Source organism: Eptatretus burgeri, chromosome 13, assembly GCF_056783735.1.
Source record: "Eptatretus burgeri isolate ZD-2024b chromosome 13, Ebu_testis_v1, whole genome shotgun sequence".
Lineage (NCBI taxonomy): Eukaryota > Metazoa > Chordata > Myxini > Myxiniformes > Myxinidae > Eptatretus > Eptatretus burgeri.
In genome coordinates, this window is record NC_140973.1 from 71,889,092 (window position 1) to 71,912,208 (window position 23,117).

The window sequence follows — 23,117 nt, forward strand, 5'->3', positions numbered from 1 at the left end:
TGGTCCTATCAGCCAGGGAAGTATCCATTCTTTGAACAAGAAAAGCATATTTATTGGTACAACACCACAAAAGATTATGAAAACAATCCATGTGGTCATGGCGCAGCGGTTGAGGATGTCTCCTTGTTGTTCAGATTTCCCCCGTGAGCTCTTTTGCAGTGGAAGGAGTGGATCCATGTCACTCTGCCTTTGCATTTCACAGTGATGTGGGTGGCCAGCAGTACTTGGTCGGGGCCGATCCACCTTGGCTGGAGAGCGTTCTTTCTTTTATGGGTCTTTACAAACACAAAGTCACCAGATTGGAAGCTATGGAACAGCTGGCTTCAGTAGAGCTTCCTTCACCAGTGAGTGAAAGGCTTTAACAGCTTGCTTTAACACAATGCAAAATGTCAGCATGGTATCATCCATCTGATGTGTATTCATTTCCTCTACTTTCAAAGGAGATGACACTGGTAGTCTCGTTGGTCGACCCATTAGAATTTCGTGTGGTGAGAGACCTGTATATGCCTGATGTTGGCTTAATGGTTAGGGTGGTGGGCTTGGGATCCAAGGATCCTAAGTTCAAATCCCACTCAGCTGTTGAAGTAATACCAGGTGGGGTTGACTCTGGCTTATAATACCAGGTAATACCAGGTGGGGTTGACTCTGTCATTTTTCTGAGGTTGGCAAAAACGAGTGCCAGCTTGCCGGTATCCGGCGTCGGAGTGGCGACCCATCCAGGATTTTGCTCAATAGCCAAGGAGACTGCTTAGACAGCACCAACACTCTGCATACAGTATGGTCCCAATGGATGGATGGATGGAGAGACCTGTCCTTCTGTTCACTGATGAACGTGTTGGCATTAAAGCCTCTGGTAAAGCATCTGGCCATTTCAGACCAGTCTGGCTACAAACCTTTGCTAATTTGTTTTTGAGGATCCCATTTTGTTGTTCTACAGCTCCATCCAATTGAGGGTGGTAAGGGAAATGAAAATGCTGTTTAATTTGCAACACTTTGCACAATTCCTGAACCACTTGGGGTATGAAATAGGTTCCCCTATCACTCGAAAGCTTACAAGGAATCCCAAATCGGCAAATGAAATCCCTCATTCATAATTTGGCGACAGTGGTTGCATCTGCTTTTCTACATGGATATGTCTCAACCCATTTAGAAAACATGTCGAATACCATGAGGACATATTTGAATCCACAGCATGCGTGCATTTCAGCAAAATAAATTTGGATATGTACAAATGGTCCCATTGGTGGTGGATGTGCAGCAATAACTTTGTGTGGTCCTTTTACCAGGTTATGTTCTTGAGAAATTAGGCAATTTTGACAATGTTGTTCAGCAATCAGGGTAAAACCTGGTGCATACTAAGTTTTCGTTACAATTGCACACATCCCCCCCTTTTCTCGAATGGCTCGCACCATGTGCCAGATGAGCAAGTCAAGTTAACAAGTTTTGGGGAGCCACAATGAGGCCATCATGGAACTTCCAAAGCTTAACATCATTGTCAAATGTACATCTGGACACTATCCACACATCTCGCTCACCTTCATCAACAGCTATCTGCAGTGCAACCACATCATCAAGGGTCAGAGAGTGAGTGTGCAGTGTGGAACTGTATTGAGATACCATTAAGGCATTCAGGGAAACAGCTGTGGCTTGAGCAGCTTCATCTGCTCTAGCATTTCCCTTAGAAGCATCAGAACCTCTTGTGTGAGCATCACACTTTATTATAGCAAAATCAGAGGGGAAAAGGATAGCTTTCAGTAGATTTGCAATTATTTTGCTGTTTTACACTAGAGTCCCAGAAGATATTAGGAACCCACATTCTCACCAGAGGGCACCATAGTCATGCACACCACCATAAGCATAGCGTTAGTCATTGCAGATAGTAGCAATTTGTCCCTGGGCAAGACAGCAAGCTCTGGTTAGTGCAAAAATTTCTGCTTGTTGCGCCGAGCAATTTGGAGGTAATTTCCCACTTTCCAGCATTTCAATATCGGAGCAAATTGCATATCCCGAAAGCAATGAACCATCAGGCGCCCTGGATGAGGATCCGTCCACGTAAAGAACCAAATCAGAATTTGGAAATGGGGTGTCTTTCAAGTGTGGGCATGGTAAACAAACACTCGACACGACTTCCTCACAACTGTGTGGCTCTCCGTCATCCACAGTAGGAAGGAGAGAGGCAGGATTCAACAGTAGGCACCGCTAAAACGGAACATTTGCTGCAGCTATCAAAACAAGCTCATACATAGTAGCCTGTGAGGCTGACAAATGTTGCATTTTAGCGTTCAACAAAACAGCAGAAGCAGCATGTGGCACAAGAAGTATCAAGGGCTCTCCCAAAACAATGGGGTCAGTAACCTGCACCACAAAAGAGGCAGCTTCCACAGCTCTCAGACATGGTGGAAACCCCAAAGCAACCCCATCCAACCTTGTATTATGATTAGACTATCCGTCACATTTTTCTTCTGTTTCTGCGTCAGTCCTGCCTGTGCAAACCCTTGTGTCTCATGTGAATACAAGTAGAAAGGCTTACTGTAATCTGGTAAACCAAGTGCTGGTGCGGATGAGAGAGCATGCTTGAGGGCGATGAAGGCTTCCTCAGCTTCCAGCGTTCATTCCAGAGGGTTCGGGCTATTAGCTGATCCAATGTCCAGCAATGGTCGGGACAGAATGCATAGTCAGCAATCCATTGTTTGCAACAGCCCGTCGATCCCAAAAAGGACCTCATTTGTTTTACAATGAAATTTGCTCTCAAAGAAGTTTGAAATTCAAAGAAATTCTTTAAAAGAAATTTGCTCTCTCTCATGCACAGATTCATCCCATCTCCTCTTCAGTTGTCCTACCATTCCTCCCACCAAATGGTACACTGAAGCTTGTGGCGAAGCAGTTGGCCTGAAACAACTTGCGTTCACCTCATGGGAGGAAAATCCTAAAGAAGGCAATCTCATTTCCAAGCACAAAGCTCAGAATAAGTGTTTGTCTAGCCTCAGGAGAGCCAGAATATAACATCTTTATAATCTCAAGTCTGAACTCTCAAACCTGTCTCCCTCCTCAAAATCCTGATGGCATCTAGCTTAGTCTGTTTCTGGTGCATGTTCCTCCTCCATCCCCTCCCTTACCTCAAATGGCTGCACAGCTGACACTGCACATGAAAAGGCTGAATGCGTAAACTCCGTGTTTGCTTCTAAATATTGTGTCCAAAACCCATTGCTTTCTGTACCCACCTTACCCAGTCACACCCAGCTGTTCCTGGACTCTGTGACCTTTTCTCCTGACAAGGTGGAGAGCTTGCTGTCAAACCTCGACTCAGATTCTGCAAACGGTCCAGATGGTATCGGCCCATGTGTCCGAAAAACCTGCTCTTGCTCACCCTCTCTCTGTTCTATTCACCCTCTCATTCGCTCAAGGTCATCTGCCGTCTGCTTGAAAATCAGCAAACATGACTGCTCTGCATAAAAAAAAGGTGCAAAAACTCATCCCGACAACTACAGACCAATCAGCCTTCTCCCAATCATCAGCAAGGTTATGGAATCCATCATCGCGTCTGATATCAAATCCTTCCTCTGCTCCACAGCTCGATTTCTGATCATTAATTTGTATTCAGACCAAGTCACTCCACCCTGGACATGCTGCTTCTGCTTTCCCCAAAATGGATGGAGGTTCTCAATGCCAGACGTGAGATCAGAGCCATATCTCTAGACATATTGCGTGCTTTCGATACGGTCTGGCACCCTGCCCTGCTCACCAAACTCTTTTCCTATGGTATCCAAGGCAATCTCCACTCATGGCTCGCAGACTTCCTCTTCTGCCGCAGTTAATGTGTGACCTTTCATGAAATTCAATCATCCCCTCTTCCTGTCCAGCCTTGAGTTCCTCAAGGCAGTGTTCTGGGCCCTGTGCTTTTTCTAGTTTTCATTAATGATCTCTCTGACTCTGGAAAATCCTCTTTATCTCTTTGCTGAAAACTCCACCCTCTGTGATCCCTCAGACTGGCAAGCAGCAGTCTCTTCACTCTCTAAAGATCTTGATAAAATCACAATGCTGGTCCAATACTTGGAACATGTCTTTCAACCCTGACAAATCTCACACTCTCATGATGTCTCTCCGAAAGGACTGTTTGGACCCCCCCCCCTCCACAATCTACTTTCTCAACATTCCTCTTGAAGAAGTCGCTTCATTCAAATTTTTTGGTCTCACTATCTGCCACGATCTTTCCTGGGAAAGCCACATTTCCAAGCTGGCCTCCAAAGGCTGTCACTGACTGGGCATCCTCAATTGTGCAAAGTGTTCCCTTGGCACACCTTAGCTCCTGACCACAGACAAAGCTTTTATTCACAGCCCGATGGAATACTGCTCTCCCCTCTGGGCTGGTGCTCCTGCCTTTCACCTTTCTTGGCTTCACGCTGTGGAAACCAAGGCTTTTAGGATCATCGGTGTTTCTTGTGATGAGGCTGAGTCTTTGGGTCTCTCATTCTCTCACCACAGGCAGGTCGATGGTCTTTCTGTCTTCTACCGTTTCTTCTCCGGCCTCCCCACTGCTCTGTCTGTGAAACTAATGTTTCCACTGGGTGATTTGGGTCCGCTAACAACCCCCTTCTGGTGAAACTACCAAAATAAAGAATCACTACTAACTTTCACTCTTTCATTCCTCTTTTTTCCCACCTCTGAAACAAACTTCCACACTGTCATCAATGCCACTCTTCCCTCCAGGTCTTCAAAACAGCTCTTCACCACCATCTCATATCTTCCCCCATCCAAAACCATTATCTTTTCCACCCCCATTAATCCACCCCAAACCCACCTCCTTCAAATTCCCTGTGGTGTCCATCTTGTTTACCTTGTTTACCCCACCGCATATCTCTCCCTTCCACAGATCTCCTAATGTCCTGTTCCCCACCATTTTGTGCTTCCCTCTCATGTCCCTCTTGCCTCCTGCTCCCTTTATTGTATTTTCTGTGTGTAAACTCTTATACGAGCCTCGACAACGTGCACAAAACACCGGTTGGGTATTGATAGGCATTTTTTAGAATGATTTTACTTTTGAATAGATACCTGTCAGAATCACAAATACACATTCTGAAATCCCCGTCATCCAATGAAAATTCTTCAGACCATATTCCTTTCTTCGCTTCAAGCTCAGATCAAATTCTTTCTCAAGTGCTCACATCTGCTGATAACAATCTTTGGTACATCACAGGTGTTGAATGTTGCGGCCAAGTTTCATTGAAATTGTGTGTGTAGTTTCGGCCAAGAAAGAAAATGCATGTTTTGGGGGGAAACCACCTCCTCCACCCACTTAAGACCCTGATTTTTAATTTTTATTTTTTTAATGTGAACAATATTTGTTACATGATGGGTGATGAAGGTTGTAATCGAGTTTCATCAGAATTGTGTATGTCGTTCCTGAGAGGAAAGCAAATACCTCTATGGGGGGGGGGGACCTACCCCCCACCACCACCATAGACCCCCTCAGACCCCAATTTATTTTAATGCCATGACCAAACTTTGGTACATCACGGGAGATGAAGTTTGTGGTGAAGTTTCATCGGAATTGCATGTGTATTCTGAGAAGAAAGCAAATATATATTTTGGGGAGTGACCCCCCCACCCCCACCATAAACCCCCTTAGTGCCGATACACATTTTTAGCTCACCTGTTCGAAGAACAGAGCTATAGCGATACCCCCGGCGTGAGCGTCAGCGTCAGCGTTAGCGTGAAAATGTTAAAGTTTTTGGTGCAAGTTGTTTAGAAGCTTGCCATTCATTTAATATGTGTACTCGGATGCTGATATTTGGCATGGAAGTTCCTTTGGGGTATATTATAATATTATAATATATTATATTATAATATTATAATATAATATTATAATATTATAATATACTTTGGGGTATATAATATATATAACAAAGGAGTACACATATTAAATGAATGGTAAGCTTCTAAAAAATAACTTGCATCAAAAACTTTAACATTGATGTGCTACAAAAAAGTTAAGTTCAAAACAGGTCAAAAATTTAAAACATTTGAAAATATTTTTTAATTTCAACTTCACTCCACCAATAATTATTCACTCCACCATCAAATACCAATAATTATTGGTGGAGTGAAGTTGAAATTAAAAAATATTTTCAAATGTTTTAAATTTTTGACCTGTTTTGAACTTAACTTTTTTGTAGCACATCAATGTTAAAGTTTTTGATGCAAGTTATTTTTTAGAAGCTTACCATTCATTTAATATGTGTACTCGGATGCTGATATTTGGCATGGAGGTTCCTTTGGCGTATACTATTAGTGTAGTGAAGTTGAAATTAACAACTGATTTTAATTTTTTTTTTTTATTTCAACCTAAGATGGTGTCAAAGCCACCCAATGATCGCCTGTTTATACTAGATGCTTGCCATTCATTTAATATGTGTGCTAGTTTACTGATTACAATATACAAATACATATATTGCTTTAAAATTATTTGGATCAGACTTCACTGCAATGCTTTATAAAAATATTATTAGACTAGTCTTTTAAAAACGATAAATGTATAAACAGGTGAGCATTGGGTGGCTTTGACACCAACTCTCTGGTTTTTAATGCTATGAACAAACTTTGATACAAACAGGGTGATGAAGATTGTGGTAAAGTTTCATCAAAATCACACGTGTCGTTTCAGAGAAGACGTTTCAGAGCCATCCCATAAGCTCACCGGAACGACGTTTCAGGTGAACTAATAATGAAATTGATGCTGATGTTGAACAGGTAAATTGTTTATAAATGGCAATATATCAAAGGAAGGTTGGGAATAGTAAGAGGTTGAGGTGTTGGGAATATTCATGTGAGTATAATTACTGGGGTACTAATCCCGACCCAGTTGTAAACTGTCGTCCTGGTGTTTCACAGGTTGGGTGATTCATCGATGTGTGTGCCGTCTCTCGGATGGACGTTAAACTGGATTCCCATCTGTCGGCATTCGTTGGTGGATGTTAAATATCCCACGATCTCCTTCGCAAAGAGTCGGCGAGCTCTTGCTGGCTCTGAACAAATTACAAATTCCTGTCCTAACCTATAGGGGGCACTGCATCAGCGGCATAGCTGCGCAGTCAGCCAAATGTGTTAACTGGACTCTTTCAGTTCTCTTAAAATCCCTCTCTTTCATCCCTCTTAATCCTGCAGCCTTGTGCTACATATGAAAGAATAAGAAGCCTGGGATCCTCAATTGTGCATGCATCGTGCAGGTCTCGTGTCCTTTGGCAAGCCCGAGTGGTCTTGAATCAACACTTTTCACCTTAACCCTCACGAACATTAATGGCAGAATCATTATAAAATCAGTGTGGGCCATTGACAGAATAAGCATCGCTTTGTGCACCTCTGTCATGCAGACGCACCTTGCTCTGAATTTTAATGATTCATCTAACCTGCAGCAAGCTCTGAATGCCTGTCAACCACATGCCAGTGAGGGTCTGAAACCTGCAATTAACCCATGCATAAAAGCACGTCTTCATTTCAAGAGTGAATGTCGTCTTTTCATCCGTCTGAATCTCCCTCTTCCATCCCTCTTAAAACTTATTTTTCATTTCTCTTCCATCCCGTTTCATCCCTCTTAATCTCCCTCTCCCAGCCCTTTTGGAGCGTCTTTTTATCCCTTTAAAAAAGTCTTTTTTCATCCCTTTTAAACGTTTTTTCATCCCTTTTTAAACGTCTTTTTCATCCCTTTTCAAACGTCCTTTTGTCTGAAGGGGTCTAACGGGTCTCAAAACATCTAGAAGGGTCTAAAGGTCAAAGGGGTTAAGAGGTATAAAGGAGTCTTAGGGTGTTTGGGGTTCTAAAGGGTCTAAGAGGATCTAAAGTTCTGGGATTGGAGTGTCGGCTTTCGACACTTCCTGCTCTGGTTTGGAGTGTCGGCAGGTCTCCTTCAGGGCTCTCTGCTGACGATCTCAAAGTTAAGTTTCCGGTCGTTATCTGTCCCGTTTTAACTGTTTATTTTCTCACCTACATGTTACTGTATGTTCCGAGTTCGGTTTTGTTTCAAAAATCGTGCTATTTTGTGAGATTTCATCGACCTTGTCTTACCCGGTGCTTGAGGCCTACCCTTTGTTTCCCCTCAGTGTACGATCATGTTTATTTGTTTTTTTTCCCCCATCACCTTCAATCTATAACTTCCCCACTTTCCTAACGTCCTCCATCCCTCCCACTAATCACTCGATTTGTTATCTTAAACCCCCCCCCAAAAAAAACAACAAAAAAAACGACAACCTTTCTTCTTGCACACTCACAAGTCTCGATTCTTCTTCTTCTTTTTCTTCTTCTTTTTCGTCATCCTCTTCCTCCTCCTCCTCCTCCTCTTCTTCCTCGATTTTTTTTTCTATAACACTTCCATAAAAACGATCTCTTATAATGCTACATCTTCCTCTTTCACACGTGTGGTACTCTTTACTGTATCAGAATGCACTACTCTTCTACTATTTAAACAGACTGCTCTCAATTCGACCTCTCCTTCATACCTTGCCTAAAAATCCAACTGTTACAGCGTTTCTTCTCTCCATTCTCTGAATTCGCCTTTCTTGCATCTATCAAGAAATGTGTTTAATCGCATCTCTAACCTAAACCTTAAAAAAACCCCAGTTTGCTATGAATGTTCACTTTCCATCAACCATTCTTTTTTTTCCAATTTCCGTGCCAACTCACCCCTCTCACCCCTCACTCTCACTTTCAAAGCAACCATCCCACTCTTCTCCCTCCAAGCCTCCCTCTCACCTCTCTCAAAAACTCCCCCCTCACCTTTCTCCCACCATTCATCCCCTCACTCACCCTTCTCAAAGTTGCCCCCCGCCTCTCATCCTCAAAGCTTCCTCCTTCCACTGCCCTCTCACCTCCATCTCCTCACTCCACATCCTCAAATCCTCAACGGCCTTCTTCCCCCTCTCTTGTCCCCCCTCTCCCCCAGCACCACAGAGCCTTTTCTCCTTCTCATCCGGCCCCCTCCCCGAGCTATTCTGCCATCCCCCACACTCTTTCAAAACCCTCCTTACCTCCCCCCTTGTCCCTTGTCATACCCTCCCCCACCCCCTGCACCCAAAGCCTCCTCCCCTCCCTCTTCATTAAAAGTGTGGACCTCAAATATCCGGGGCCTTCGCTCAAACCTTTCAGATCTTTCCATACAGGTTGCCACTGACAAACCAGACATAATCTGCCTAAAAGAAACTTTTCTCCCCCAAGATGTGTCTGACTCCCAAGTATCTCTCCCTGGTTACTCCCTCCTCCGGTATGACAGACCTGAGCCTCGTCCTGGTGGAGGAGTTGCTCTCTTCATCAAAGACTCTATTCCTCACTCTCCTTGCACTGCTCTCACTCCCCCACACCCTCAGGAACACCTCTGGCTACGGCTTCCCCTCCACTCCCACCTCATGTTTATTTGTGTGCTGTACCGTCCACCAAACAGTGATGACTCCATCTACACCTCACTCTCCGAAAACATGGACCAACTTCTATATTCTCATCCAAACTCTCTCTTCCTCATATGTGGTGACTTCAATTGTCATCATGCCAGTGGGCTAGGTGTGGGTACCTCTCTCACCTGTCATGGCACCTCAGCAAAAGCTTTCTGCGACTCATTGCGACTGACACAATCGGTCAACTTCCCGACCCGGATCTCAACCAATGGTACTCCGTCTCTTCTGGATCTGATTTTGACAAATTTCCCTGACAATATCTGCTGCTCTTCCTCCGCTCCAATCGGTTCTTCTGACCACGTCCTTGTCAAAGTGGACATCTCTCTCGCTATTATCAGAGAACCACCTCACCGCCGTCGAATCTGGCATTTCACTCAAGCTGACTGGCAGGGTCTCCAAGCAGCCATCAAACTGACAGACTGGTCTCCTATCACTACTTTCTCAAACATCAACTCATCCTGGGAATTCTTTCAAAGAAACTTGCTCTCCCTCATGCACAGATTTATCCCCTCTCGTGTTCAGTTGTCTTACCCTTCCTCCCGCCCTTGCTTTACTGAAGCTTGTGGTGAGGCAGTTGTCCTGAAACAACTTGCCTTTGCCTCATGGAAAGCAAACCCAACTGAGGGCAATCGCAGTTCCTTCCATCAAGCTCAGAACAAGTGTGTATCTACCGTCAGGAGAGCCAGAAAACAACATCTTTCTCATCTCAAGTCTGAACTCTCAAACCTCTCTCCCTCCTTAAAATCCTGCTGGCATCTAATCAAATCTCTTTCTGGTGGACTGTATATCCCCCCTCCATCCCCTCCCTTACCTGAAATGGCCGCACTGCTGATACCGCACGTGAAAAGGCTGAATGCCTAAACTTGGTGTTTGCAGCTAAATCTTGTGTCCAAAACCCATCACTTTCTCTACCCACCTGACCCAGTCGCACCCAAGTGTCCCTGGACTCTGTGTCCTTTTCTCCTGACAAGGTGGAGAGCTTGCTTTCAAACCTCGAGTCAGATTCTGCAACCGGTCCAGACGGCATCAGCCCACGTGTCCTCAAAGCCTGCTCTTCTGCTCTTGCTCACCCTCTCTCTGTTCTATTCACCCTCTCATTTTCCCAAGGTCATCTGCCATCTGCTTGGAAATCTGCTAACATCACTGCCCTGCATAAAAAAGGTGCAAAAACAGATCCCTGTAACTACAGACCAATCAGCCTTCTCCCAATCATCAGCAAGGTGATGGAATCCATCATCGCTTCAGATATGAAATCCTTCCTTTTCTCCAATGGCTTGATTTCCAATCATCAATTTGGTTTCAGACCAGGTCACTCAACCCTGGATATGCTGCTTCTGCTCTCCCATCAATGGATGGAGGACCTCAATGCCAGACAGGAAATCCGAGCCGTATCCCTGGACATATCACGTGCTTTTGACACAGTCTGGCACCCTGCACTACTCACCAAACTCTCTTCCCATGGTATTCAAGGCCATCTCCACTCATGGCTCGCAGACTTCCTCTCCTGTCGCAGTCAACGTGTGGCCCTAAATGGAGTTCTTTCATCCCCCCTTCCTGTCCAGGCTGGAGTTCCTCAAGGTAGCGTTCTCGGCGCTATTCTTTTTCTGGTTTTCATCAACGATCTCTCCGACTCTGGAAAATCCTCTATATCTCTTTGCTGATGACTCCACCCTCTGACGTACCATCGGTCATCCCTCAGCTTCTTCACTTCCAGGCAAGCAGCAGCTTCTTCGCTCACTGCAGATATGGATAAAATCACAAACTGGTCCAACACGTGGAACATGTCCTTCAATCTGGACAAATCTCACACTCTCACTATATTCTCTCTTAAAGGACCATTTAGAACCCCCCCCCCCATCCACTTTCTCAACAATCTTCCGGAAGAAGTCCTTTCTTTCAAGCTTCTAGGTCTCACGATCTGCCATGACCTTTCCTGGGAAAGTCACATTTCCAACCTCGCCTCAAAAGCCAGTCGCCGACTGGGAATCCTCCGTCGTGCTAAGTCCTTCCTCGGCCCTCTTGAGCTCCTGACCACTTACAAAGCTTTTGTCCGTAGCCTGATGGAGTACTGCTCTCCCCTCTGGGCTGGTGCTCCTGCCTCCCACCTTTCTCGGCTTCACGCTGTCGAAACCAGGGCATTTAAGATCATCGGCATCTCCCGCAATGAAGCTGACTCTTTGGGCCTCTCACTCAATCACCGCAGGTTGGTTGGTGGTCTTTCTGTCTTCTACCGACTCGTCTCAAGCCTTGCCCCCCTGCTCTCTCTGCGATTTGTCCCCACCACATTTCCACAGGGCGCTCAAGGTCCGCCAACAACCCCCTTCTGGTAAAACTACCAAAATCACGAATCACTGCTCATCTTCACTCTTTCATTCCTCTTTTTTCCCGCCTTTGGAATAAACTTCCTCACTCTATTCTTTCCCATTCTTCCCTCCAGGCTTTCAAAACAGCTATTCACCACCACCTCTTATCTTCCCCCATCCAAATCCTCGATCTTTTCTACCCCCGATAATCCACCCAAGCCCACTTCCTTCATTTCTCCTACTTTCCTTCCTGAAAGTCCCTGAAATGTCCATCTTCTCTTCGCCATGTTCCCCGTCCCATCCCCATCCCTCTCCCTTCCACAGTTCACCTAATGTGTCTGTTCCCCACTGTTTTGTCCCTTCCACTCCCGCCCCTCTTGTCTCATGCCTCCTTGCTGTGAGTTGTGTGTTCGCTCTCATACGAGCCTCGACCAAGGTATACAAAAAAAAAAAATAAAAAATAAAAATTATCCGAGCAAAGACCTTGCCCGGCACTGAGAGCAGCGTCACCCCTCGGTAGTTGTTGCAGTCTTGGCGATCACCCTTCCCTTTCCAGAGAGGGACAACAAGGCCCCTCTTCCAGTCAGTTGGGATGATGCCTGTGTTCCAGGCAGAGCACAAAACTGCATGCAACGACACGAGTGCAGCATTTCCACCAGCCTTGAGAAGTTCAGCATGGATGCCACAGATCCCATGAGCTTTGCCCCGTTTCAACTGGTTCACCGCAGCCCGTGTTTCCACAAGCGTAGGTGGACCACAGTTGATTCGAGGGTCAGCAACAGGGATTGTAACACCCTTGACGTCCAACTCGACAGTTGGGGGATCAGCCTGGTACAACCGCTCAAAGTAACCGGCCCAGCGGGCCCTCACTTCGGACTCCTCTGTCAAGAGCCTACCACCCTCTGCTCTCACAGCAGTACACCGAGGGATGGGCTTGGATGAACGCAATGTGCGAATTCCCCTGTAAGCAGGACGAGAATCCCTTGACCACAGGTGATGCTCTACCCCCTCACAGATTCCTCGCACATAGGCGTCTTTGTCCACCCTTAGCGCACGTACAGTTTTACGCCTCAGCTCCCTGAACAGCTCAGCTCTGCCATTCAGCCTGGCCCTGTGACTCTGGTCAATGGTATTGAGTGTCCCTTGAGAGACAAAATTCTTCTTTGCCCTACGGTGAGTTCTAAGACATCCACCGGCAACATCAAAGACGGTGGTCTTGAAGGCGCTCCACAACTCTTCAGGACCTCCCAAAGCACCCAGACTCCTCAAATCTCCACTCAGCCTGTTTGCAAACTCCTCAGCTACCCTCTCGTCCTTGAGCTTGCCAACATCCAGCCGAGGCTGAGATGGTGCCATTCTCCTGGATTGAAGGTGCAACTTCAGAGTTGCCACAACAAGCCAGTGGTCAGTATTGAGGAACTGAGCACTCCGGTAGACCCTGCAGTTGTGGATCATCCTCCAGCGACAATCAACGAGGACATGGTCAATCTCCTTTGCCACACCGCCAGCGTTGGAATACCAAGTCAGCGATGAGCTTGTGGGCGCTGAAACCATGAACCGGCCACCCTAAGTCCATGACTTCTTGCAAAGTCAAGGAACTTAGTGCTATTCTGGTTCATAGTTCCTGACCCATGGGGACCAACACACGTCTCATAACCATCCCTATCATTTCCAGTCGATGCATTGAAATCTCCTAAGAAGAGAAATGTATCTCGTCTGGTGCACTGATCAACCACAGACTCGAGCGTGAGGTAGAATGCATCCTTCACGGTGAGATCACTCGCCTCAGTCGGAGCATAAACAGAGACCAGGGAAATGACACCTAAGGAGTGACGAATCCTTTGTCTTATCATACGTTCGTTGACCGGTGTTACCTCAATTATCATTGGAGTCAGCTTATTGGACACAGCTACAGCAACTTCTTGGGGATGGTAGCCATCAGAGCGACCAGACCAATAGTAGGTGTAACCACCCACCATTATCTCGCCGCAATCCGGTCTCCAAACCTCAGAGAGAGCTGCAATCCTGATGTCCAAACGCTTGAGCTCAGATCCTAACAGAGACAGGTGATCATCCTCTCTTCAGGATAGGACATTCCAGGCACCCACCCGAAGGGACCGCCTCAGGTTAACCCAAGGAGACCGCCGTCTGGTGGACGACACCTCAGCACCACTCCGACACACTCTCCCGCAATCTGACCTGGGAATGCTACCCCGTGGTTTCCCTCCTATCATCAAAGATTGGGGGTCCCGAAGGCTTTGCCCCAATCCCGTCATCCGGTGAGCTGCCCTGCGAAGGGAAGCTGCACAGGAGGTACTCCCACGGAGTGGGTTTTCAGATTTTTTTTATGCTTCGAGAATGTTTTGCGGAATGAAGAGTTTTACAGTGGCCGGAGTGCAAATCATGCCACCAACCTCCTAATAAGAAGTAACCCAACTGCAGGAGGACGTCCGCAGACACAGTTGGGCACCAGATATGGATGGCCTTTGGCTCACAAGGAGCTCCTCCACCCTTTGACAGGTTTTGTTTTTAATCCTGTTGGGTGTCCATGCTGGGTGTCAATAGACCTTTTTGGTTAACCAAATTTTACAAAACTTCAATGCGGGACCATCGCAGGGTCGGTAACATTCATCTCTGAAAATCTCAGAACGATTGGTTGAGTGGTTTGGGCTGGAGGCAAGCGGACAGATAAACAAACACACAAACAGACAAACAAACGGAGGTGATCAAAACACTTGTCAATTTTTTTTTCCCCAAGTAACAAACAGACAGACGGGTGAAAACGTAACGTCCATACACCTTCGGTGGTGGAGGTAACAACCCTTGTGTGTATCTACGTCTGTACGTCTGAGAATCGGAAGAAGACAAAAAAGATCATGACTGGGTCAACCCCCATAAAATTTTGCATATGTGCTGCTTTCCCAGTGAGAATTGATATTACAGAGTATAAAATCAAATAAACGGTTTGAATTAATAACTTTGCGTAATTATTCCCAAACTGTCCAAATCTTGCAAATACCCTTAGTCATGCTGTGGGGTGCAGAATGTCATAATTTATTGGTTTCTAAACACACTCACATAATGTGTGTGTTCTGTTCGCCAATTATATAGTTGTTTCCATGGTGGTGTACCGGATATCTGGATACCGATGTGGTGGTGCAGTGGGTAACGAATTTTTGTTTATCGATGTGCTGTCATAATGCACTCATGTTCAGTGCAGTGCTGTGTGAGGGCAGTGTCGTCGTGGTGATACAGTGATAGAGTAAAGTGTTGTCGATGGTCGCGGTAACGATTCATACAATGATATGTCAGTCATGTAAACGAATGCAAGTAGCTGTGTATTCCAGCCATGTGGTGGTGCTGCAGTGGTATCGTGCTACAAAGCTGAGTACAATCCATGCTATTTTGAAGGAAAAACATGGCACCTCCTCACCCATGTAGCAACATGGGAAAAGGCCGATCAACCCCACTCTGCAACACAAATGACTCATGGCATCTCACAGGGTCGTCAGAGGTCACGGGCTGCTGGATAATTGCATCACCTTGGGTCAATGACCGTTTAATGATGCCACACAGGACCCTCAGCCCGAACATCTCGACATGGATGGAATGCAGACCACGTGAGCATGTCCTCTGGGAACGACTGGTTATATTTTCTTATCCCCAGATTTCTGACAAAATGAGATGTCTGTCTATCATTCTTTACTCACCTGATACCATCATTTGTAATTTGAAACAAATATCGGATTTTTGTTCGGTCTAATGTTTCGGGTGCAATTCACGTTTGCTTTAACAGACGCCAATCGCACTTGCTAACCCAAAGGTCTATTACCGCCGCACGTCAGGTCTCATGTTCTTGCAGATCGCTCATGCCCTCTTTCCATTACTATGTGCCCAGGCCTATTTAAACGTGTCTCAGATCGAGAGTGAAGGAAGACCTCCTCCTCAGAGCTGTCCCCGTGGTAGTGAGCCCTAACGATGTGATGGCATTGCCTCATAAGCAAGTTCCTAGGATTCTCATCTGTCTTTCCCCCAAATGGCAACACCTGATCGAACTGTCTCGAGAGAAAAAGAAAGGTGACACTTTTTTTTTTTTTCAATCTTCCCATCCCATCCCATTCTCCCGATTCTTCCAGATACCCATCATTAACTATCTCCTCTTTTTCTCAACCTGAATCAAACTCATGCAATACAATGTTTGATTTTAATGGTGTGTCAAACCTCTCCCCAAAATCCCTTCCTCACATCCTCTTTTTTATTTTATTTTATTTTATTCTCAACCCCAATTATTATCTCTCACACTCCTGCACCCATTAAAACGATCAATAAACGAGAAGGGCACTCGGCAGAGTGCGTGCCTCCGCCACGCAATGCCTGATCCACTAGAACATTATCAGATCTCATGAAATTTTGAGATATCGTGCGTATATATATATATATATATATATATATATATATATATATATATATATATATATATATATATATATATATATATATATATATTTGTCTTTTTCACCCTATCTCCGAATAGTGAAGAATCACTTTATAAATTAAAAAAAATTTCAGATCCAGATTCGGATCTTCACCAAAATTGAATCAATTCTTCGTGATCACACACCCAACCCGTCCACCAAGTGTCATCTGAATCCGTCCACAACTTTTTGACATGTCCTGCACACAAACAGACAAACGGAGGTGAAAACAAAACCTCCTTCCACCTTCAGTGGCGGAGGTAAAAAAACAAATGTTTCCTCCCTCCACCCACCAGCTTCGATTTCCATATCGAAACCACCTGGTGACCTGGCACAGGTGGAGGCTTGAGTCACAGCCTTCGTTCAACATTTCTTCATGCACACCTCATGATCCATATTACAGTGTGGTTGGAAGCTGTATACGAGTGAGCTCATCTCAATGCCATACTTAGATGGCCTGTTTGTCCACGAGGTCACACACAGTTCTCCCTTCTTTCAGCAAAATGAATTATAGATAGGGAGCTGGCAGTGCGCGTGTTCGTTGCATGCTCGTATGCACTTGCGGGTGTCAAACCGTGATTTTGTCTCTTTCCTTTGGTGTTGCTGTGCAGGAAGTAAAAGGAGATGAAGGCAATGCTGAAAGCTGGCACTTACTCATGCCAGCCATCTCTCTCGCATCAAGATAACGGCTGGGCCTGTGCAAGAATCTTCCAAGATATACTTCTCAATTTTACAGAAACTCATCATGAAGCCGTTACCATGCCCAGCTTAACTGGTATATCTCACATTGTATTTATTCGCTTCTTTATTTTGTATTTTTTTTAAGGTTCAGATCCATTCGACAACCGTCATGGATTTAATTCACCTTTGTGCTTCCAGAAAACAGGTGTACACACCCAGCTTCGCTGTTTTTCTGAATATACATTGACTGCGGCGGCGCACCTGAGGATGGATGTATTTATCCTTGCATCCAATTCATCTATTCATGGAGGAAGTGGTGATTAAATTAATTTTTTGTTTGTTTATTTATTTGTTTGTTTATTTATCTATTTATTCATTGGATGTGGCATATTTTATAATAGAACCACCTGATTTACATTACCATATTTTCCCGAATAAGGAAACAGCTTCACTGGCATTAGCAGCTAATGCATTATTGCTTTTCAAGTCTGTTGGGTTTGGAGGTGCGAATGGAAAACTGCTGACAGCAAATGCAGTATGTGCCAGGATCCACCAACTTGCCAACGGACAACTTGGCTTCGAGCTCGTGCTCAGGGCATCAAACACAGGCCTGAAGCCTTTGTGGGCTTATTTACTGATGTTGGAGCCAACTTGTCAAGCAGATTCTCAGTGGGGGGGGGGGGGGGAATAATAAAGGGTTTAATTTAATTAAATGACCTAAATCATGGCAATGAAGTGCAAAATCCTTGAACTAACTCGTATTTCGAATCAAACCTCATCATGTACATGGAAACACTACTACTTTATCACTCAGTTGAGGACTTTGATACATCACCTACAATGGTGCAAATGAGTTCAGCAATGCAACTTTTACTCATCGCCATCAGTTGTGAAAACAATGCCAACACTACTCCTACTGGGCTTTCAAACACTAAAACAATAGATTGCAGCACCACAAAGCTCACCATGTCTTATCTTAAAGCACATACAGAAAAGTCTACCATGGGAGCAACACGCTGACTCAGAGCTCTGCCACAGTGCTGAATAGGCCATTTTGCACTTCTTTAGCGAGAACTGACAGTTGACCAGGGCTACACTTGGATGACAAGGAATCTGAGCCAGTTAATATAACATACCCCAAAGGAAGGTGCAACCTGAGCTGCTGATAAACAAACACCTTCATGAGAGAGAGAAAGAGACCCAGTGAGAATGGACCAAGAGTAATCCTGTCAGAAACGAACTCGTTCCAAACTTTCTTGTGAGTGGTTCAGCCAGTCATTACATGCAGGGTCTACAAAGCACATTGATCATTGCTGGCCTTTGGAGACCTTTGATCTTTACACGTTTACAACTGCACAGTTTAGACCTTTCATTTGCAATCAACGACCTTTCATTTAGTACATCCTTCCATTTATTTGCCACATAAAATACACCACACAAAACAAGTCCTAGTGAGGGTCTGCAATTTCTGATTGCTCTTTCCAGCTTTTTGTGCCCATGAACTGACCCTGGGTTCTACTAACACGTCGGCAAAATTTGGTGAAGATTGGCCCAGTCCTGTTTTTTTTTTTTTTTCTTTCATTTTCAGACATATGTACATACACGCATACAGATACTCGAATTGCCTGATTATATAGACTAGCAGGGATACCCGATGTAACCCGGTGCTGTTTAATCCTGTTGGCATTTTGAAGAAATCAAATTTTGATTTTTTCCTCATTTTATGTAGAGATCAAAAATAACTACCTGCATCTACTAATGAATGGGGTTGGGAATCATTTAATATTACTTTTCACTTAGCTGCAAAGGCACTAAAACACCTACCTGCACCCACTTAGTTAGGAACAATAAACTGATTTTTAAAATAAAAACAACAACTTTTTTTTCAAGTAAAAAAAAAAAAAATCCCCGAAAACACTCCCCAGCACTCACTGATGAACCTCTGAAAGTTGGACGAAGATTTAAGACTGCTATCCATTAGGCCATCTCTGAGAAAAAATGGCAATACGCACACGCACACGCACACCTCTCTTATAGTATAGCTATCTCGTGGTATTTTCGTGAGTCTGATTTGCATGTAGGAAACCAATTATGGCTAACGATTTTGAAATTGCCACTCTTTCGTTTAAATGCTGAAAATGTGTTTCAATGACGATTTTGAATTGTAGAATTCACGCGAGCAATGGCAGGTAAAAAATGCCCCATCTAGCGGAAGTGAGTCATGGAAAACGCACACACAGCACACGCGCAAAAAGGTGCACACAGCGCACATGCAAAAACGTGCACAGAACGCACATGCAAAAACGTGCACACAGCGCACACGCAAAAACGTGCACACAGCGCACACGCAAAAACGTGCACAGAACGCACATGCAAAAACGTGCACACAGCGCACACGCAAAAACGTGCACAGAACGCACATGCAAAAACGTGAACACAGCGCACACGCAAAAACGTGCACACAGCGCACACGCAAAAACGTGCACAGAACGCACATGCAAAAACGTGAACACAGCGCACACGCAAAATCATGCACACAGCGCATGTGCAAAAACGTGTACACAGCGCATATGCAAAAACGTGTACACAGCACACATACAAAATCGTACATACAGGGCACACGCAAAAACGTGCACACAGCACAAACGCAAAATCATGCACACAGCGCATATGCAAAAACGTGTACACAGCACACATACAAAATCGTACATACAGGGCACACGCAAAAACGTGCACACAGCACAAACGCAAAATCGTGCACACAGCGCATTTGCAAAAACGTGCACACAGTGCACGCGTATAATCGTGCACACAGCGCATATGCAAAAACGTGCACACAGTGCACGCATACACCTAAACTTTCCTGTGATCTCTCTGATCTTTTTTGAAAGATCTCTTGTTTTTCCCTCTCTCTTCTCACTTTTTATCTCTGTGGCTCTTTGACATATTTATCTTTGTCTTTCCTATCTTGTCATTGGGAGTCGGCATTTAGCCATTTATTGTCCTTTCTTGATGCAGCTTTGGTTTTCATCGCTCTTATTTTGTCTGAAATATGCCTCTACTAAGAGTCATTTAGCCTCCTTCTTTGTGATTGCTTTTTGGATGTTGTTTTCAGCCTCTTTTACAATATCTTCAACCTCTTGCCATAATTCGCCTGGCATTCTGTCAATCAAGTCCAGCTCTGCAAAACTGGTTTTAAACTTTATCACATGTTCTTACCTCCACCACCGAAGGTGAATGAGGTTAGGTTTTCACCCTTTTCTGTCTGTTTGATTGTCTGTCTGTCTCTGTGCAGGATATCTCAAAATGTTGTGGAGGGATTCGGATAAAACTTAGTCGGCAAGTTCTATGTGTGACAAGGACAAATTGTTTCGATTTTGGTGAAGATCCGGATGTGGATCCGGATACGAGAATGATTTAATTTTAAAAGTGATTCTTCACCGTTGAGAGATAGTGCCAAAAACGACATAGTACTGTATCGTGTGATATTTCAAAAATGTATTGGGCCTGATATGTTCTCGTGGATCAGGCATTACGTGGCGGCGGTATGCGCTCTATCGAGTGCCCTTCCAGTTTAGATATGTTGTCAAGGTCATATCTGGTCAGAGTTTTAGAAAAAAAATCTCACCTTATTCAAAATGACTCCTAGTTTTGCCACAAGGAGTTCATGATCTGTCCTCCAGTCTATGCCTGACAGAGTATTGGCAGATTGCACAGCATTTCTCCATTTTCTATTGTTTCAAGTGTAGTTGATCTGATTTCTATGTTGCGCATCAGGTGAAGTTCACGTGTGCAGTCTACGCTTGAGTTGCTTGAACCATGGGTTTGCAATTACGAGCTCATTAACCGCACACAACTCGAGGATTCGGTCCCCTGGCTAATTTTGGAAACCAACTCTGTGCTGTCCTGCAATCACTGGTGCTCCTGCTTCTCAAATTTTTACATTCCAGTCCCCTATAATAATGAAAACATCTCCTTTAGGAATCTGTTCCCCCCAGGTCCTGCAATTTTCCATAAAACTCTTCCACTTTATCTTCCTCTACTGCAGAAGTTAAAGCATCTATCGGAATGCTGGCGATGTTCACTGGATGTCCTTTTTTTTTTTGTATACTTGGTCGAGGCTCGTATGAGAGCTAACACACAACTCACAGCAAGGAGGCATGAGACAAGAGGGGTGGGAGTGGAAGGGACAAAACAGTGGGGAACAGATACATTAGGTGAACTGTGGAAGGGAGAGGGATGGGGATGGGACGGGGAACATGGCGAATCACACTGACATTAACCTACCATTGACGAAGTTGTATCCCAGTACTGACTTGTTATTGCAAATCACTGCCACTCAATTTCTTTGACAGGTTTCGTCACTAGAAAAGAACACTTTGTAATCGTCAGATTGAAACTGTCCCAAACCAGTCCATATAAGTTCAGTTAGCCCCAAAATTTCACTTCTTGTCTTCTCCATCTCTCTCTTTATAGCATCTAACTTTCCCTGATTCATTGATCACACATTCCATGTTCCAATTTTGTGAATGTTAGAGAAGCTCACAATTCATCGTTCAGTTCTGTGGACCTCAGCAACTGGATTTCCTTGCAGGTTTGATGTAGTCCCATTATAATGGCCAGTTGTACTCATCATGTCAGCAAAGCGATCCTATAATTTCACCCAAAAGAGTGAGAAACAACCACACATGCAAGGACTTGATGGACCAAGCCAGGGAGAAAACGTACACAGTGCTCATTTAAAGTTGATTTCAAGCCGGTTGTCCCATCTGCTAATATTTACAAGGTGTGTTCAAATGGAGGCAAATGTGTCCTCTGCCGAAAGTTCGGCTTAAAGAGGAGACTGCCATTATCGGGTTGCCATGCTCATTGGAATATGTGATAGATTTGACTTTGGTGGAGCAAAAGAACATTATGTTCAGAAAAACAGTCAAAGACAGATCCCTCAATAATTCCCCAATCCCCATACCGCATGAGTATTTCTTGAGCGAATCTTCACCAGCTGAGATTACACTGAGATATCAGTTTGTTTCTATTGTAAGAGTTTTCCTTTCCTTGATATTGTATAAACCAAAGATTTATTTCCAGTGAAAGTTATTATGATAATCGAGTTAGGGTGCCCCACGACTGTGAGAAACACTGTTCGTTCCCATTATGCCATCACTCCAAGCACAGTTTGGAATATTGCGACGAATATTTTGACAGGTGGTTTGGTAACCTTTGAACTCAAATCTCTTCTGAAAGATTCACAGACTGTATGCTTCAGATACAACATTTTAAAAGTCCATGATGGTTGTGTCGAATAAGGTTCGGGGGAATGAGAGATGAAGGGGGGCTGAACGGTCGTGTCTACGATCATGTAGCTCTCATGATGGACCGAGGAAATCCCTCAAAGACGACGATCCGACGAATAACTGAAGTTGAAATTAAATCCGACACCATAACCAAGAGGGTGCTTTGTCTCAGTAAGGTATGAAATTAGATAATGTGAAACAGAAGGAGGCGTGGGTTTATTGAATGCGAATTGGTCTTCGAGGGTCAGGGATTGAAGGTCACCAACCAAAGAAATGCAAAATCTCTTGCTTTGCATCAGTGTGATGTACCACCTGGAGCTGAAGTTCACCATTAAAGAGAAACAGGGATGGTTCTGCTCACTGCTCAGGCTGTGGGAATGAAAGAAATAGAAGGGAGTTTTGTCGGGAAGAGAACGGCTCGGTATACCAACCAACGGTCTCGAGAGAGCCAGATTAGGTCAAAACACTTGCTGAAGGTGTTATTGAGACAAGTAGCGATTCTTCTCAAACTTTTTCTTTCCTTTTCATTCGGAGGCAAAACCAGAGCGCTGATCCCACTGTCGCCTCGCTTTAGGACCTCACACCTCAGATTCTGACCTCGCAGCGACCCTGCACAGACCCCCATTGCATCCCAGGTGTGGGCACTCTCGTCCCGGCAACACTTCTCGGGGACTTCTGATGCTGCGAGGAGTTTTCATTCCACTATTGGCTGCCAGTAAATGAGATACAAATGTTGCTGCCACGGCTGGAGCATCCATCGGTGTTCATTGTTCACTCTTATCGACTCAGCTCATAAATTGAACATCCTCGTTAACAAGAAATTAATAAACCACCCGAGCAAACGTTTGGCTTACCTTCTTTGACGATACTTCCATCCACCATGAACATCAATTATAACTATCTCAAGCTCACTGGATCCACTCCCTT

General features: G+C 44.7%; 1 protein-coding gene across 1 annotated transcript in view; it reads left to right on the forward strand.

Annotated features, from left to right (window-relative positions):
* The window catches only part of LOC147014748 (metabotropic glutamate receptor 6-like), an 817,753-nt gene that overhangs the window by 173,408 nt on the left and 621,228 nt on the right, over positions 1 to 23,117 (forward strand). The window contains exons 3-5 of the mRNA XM_085852974.1: positions 6,662 to 6,710; positions 16,827 to 16,990; positions 17,095 to 17,212. The gene's annotated coding sequence lies outside the window, so the exon portion shown is untranslated. The remainder of the gene's footprint in view (positions 1 to 6,661; positions 6,711 to 16,826; positions 16,991 to 17,094; positions 17,213 to 23,117) is intronic.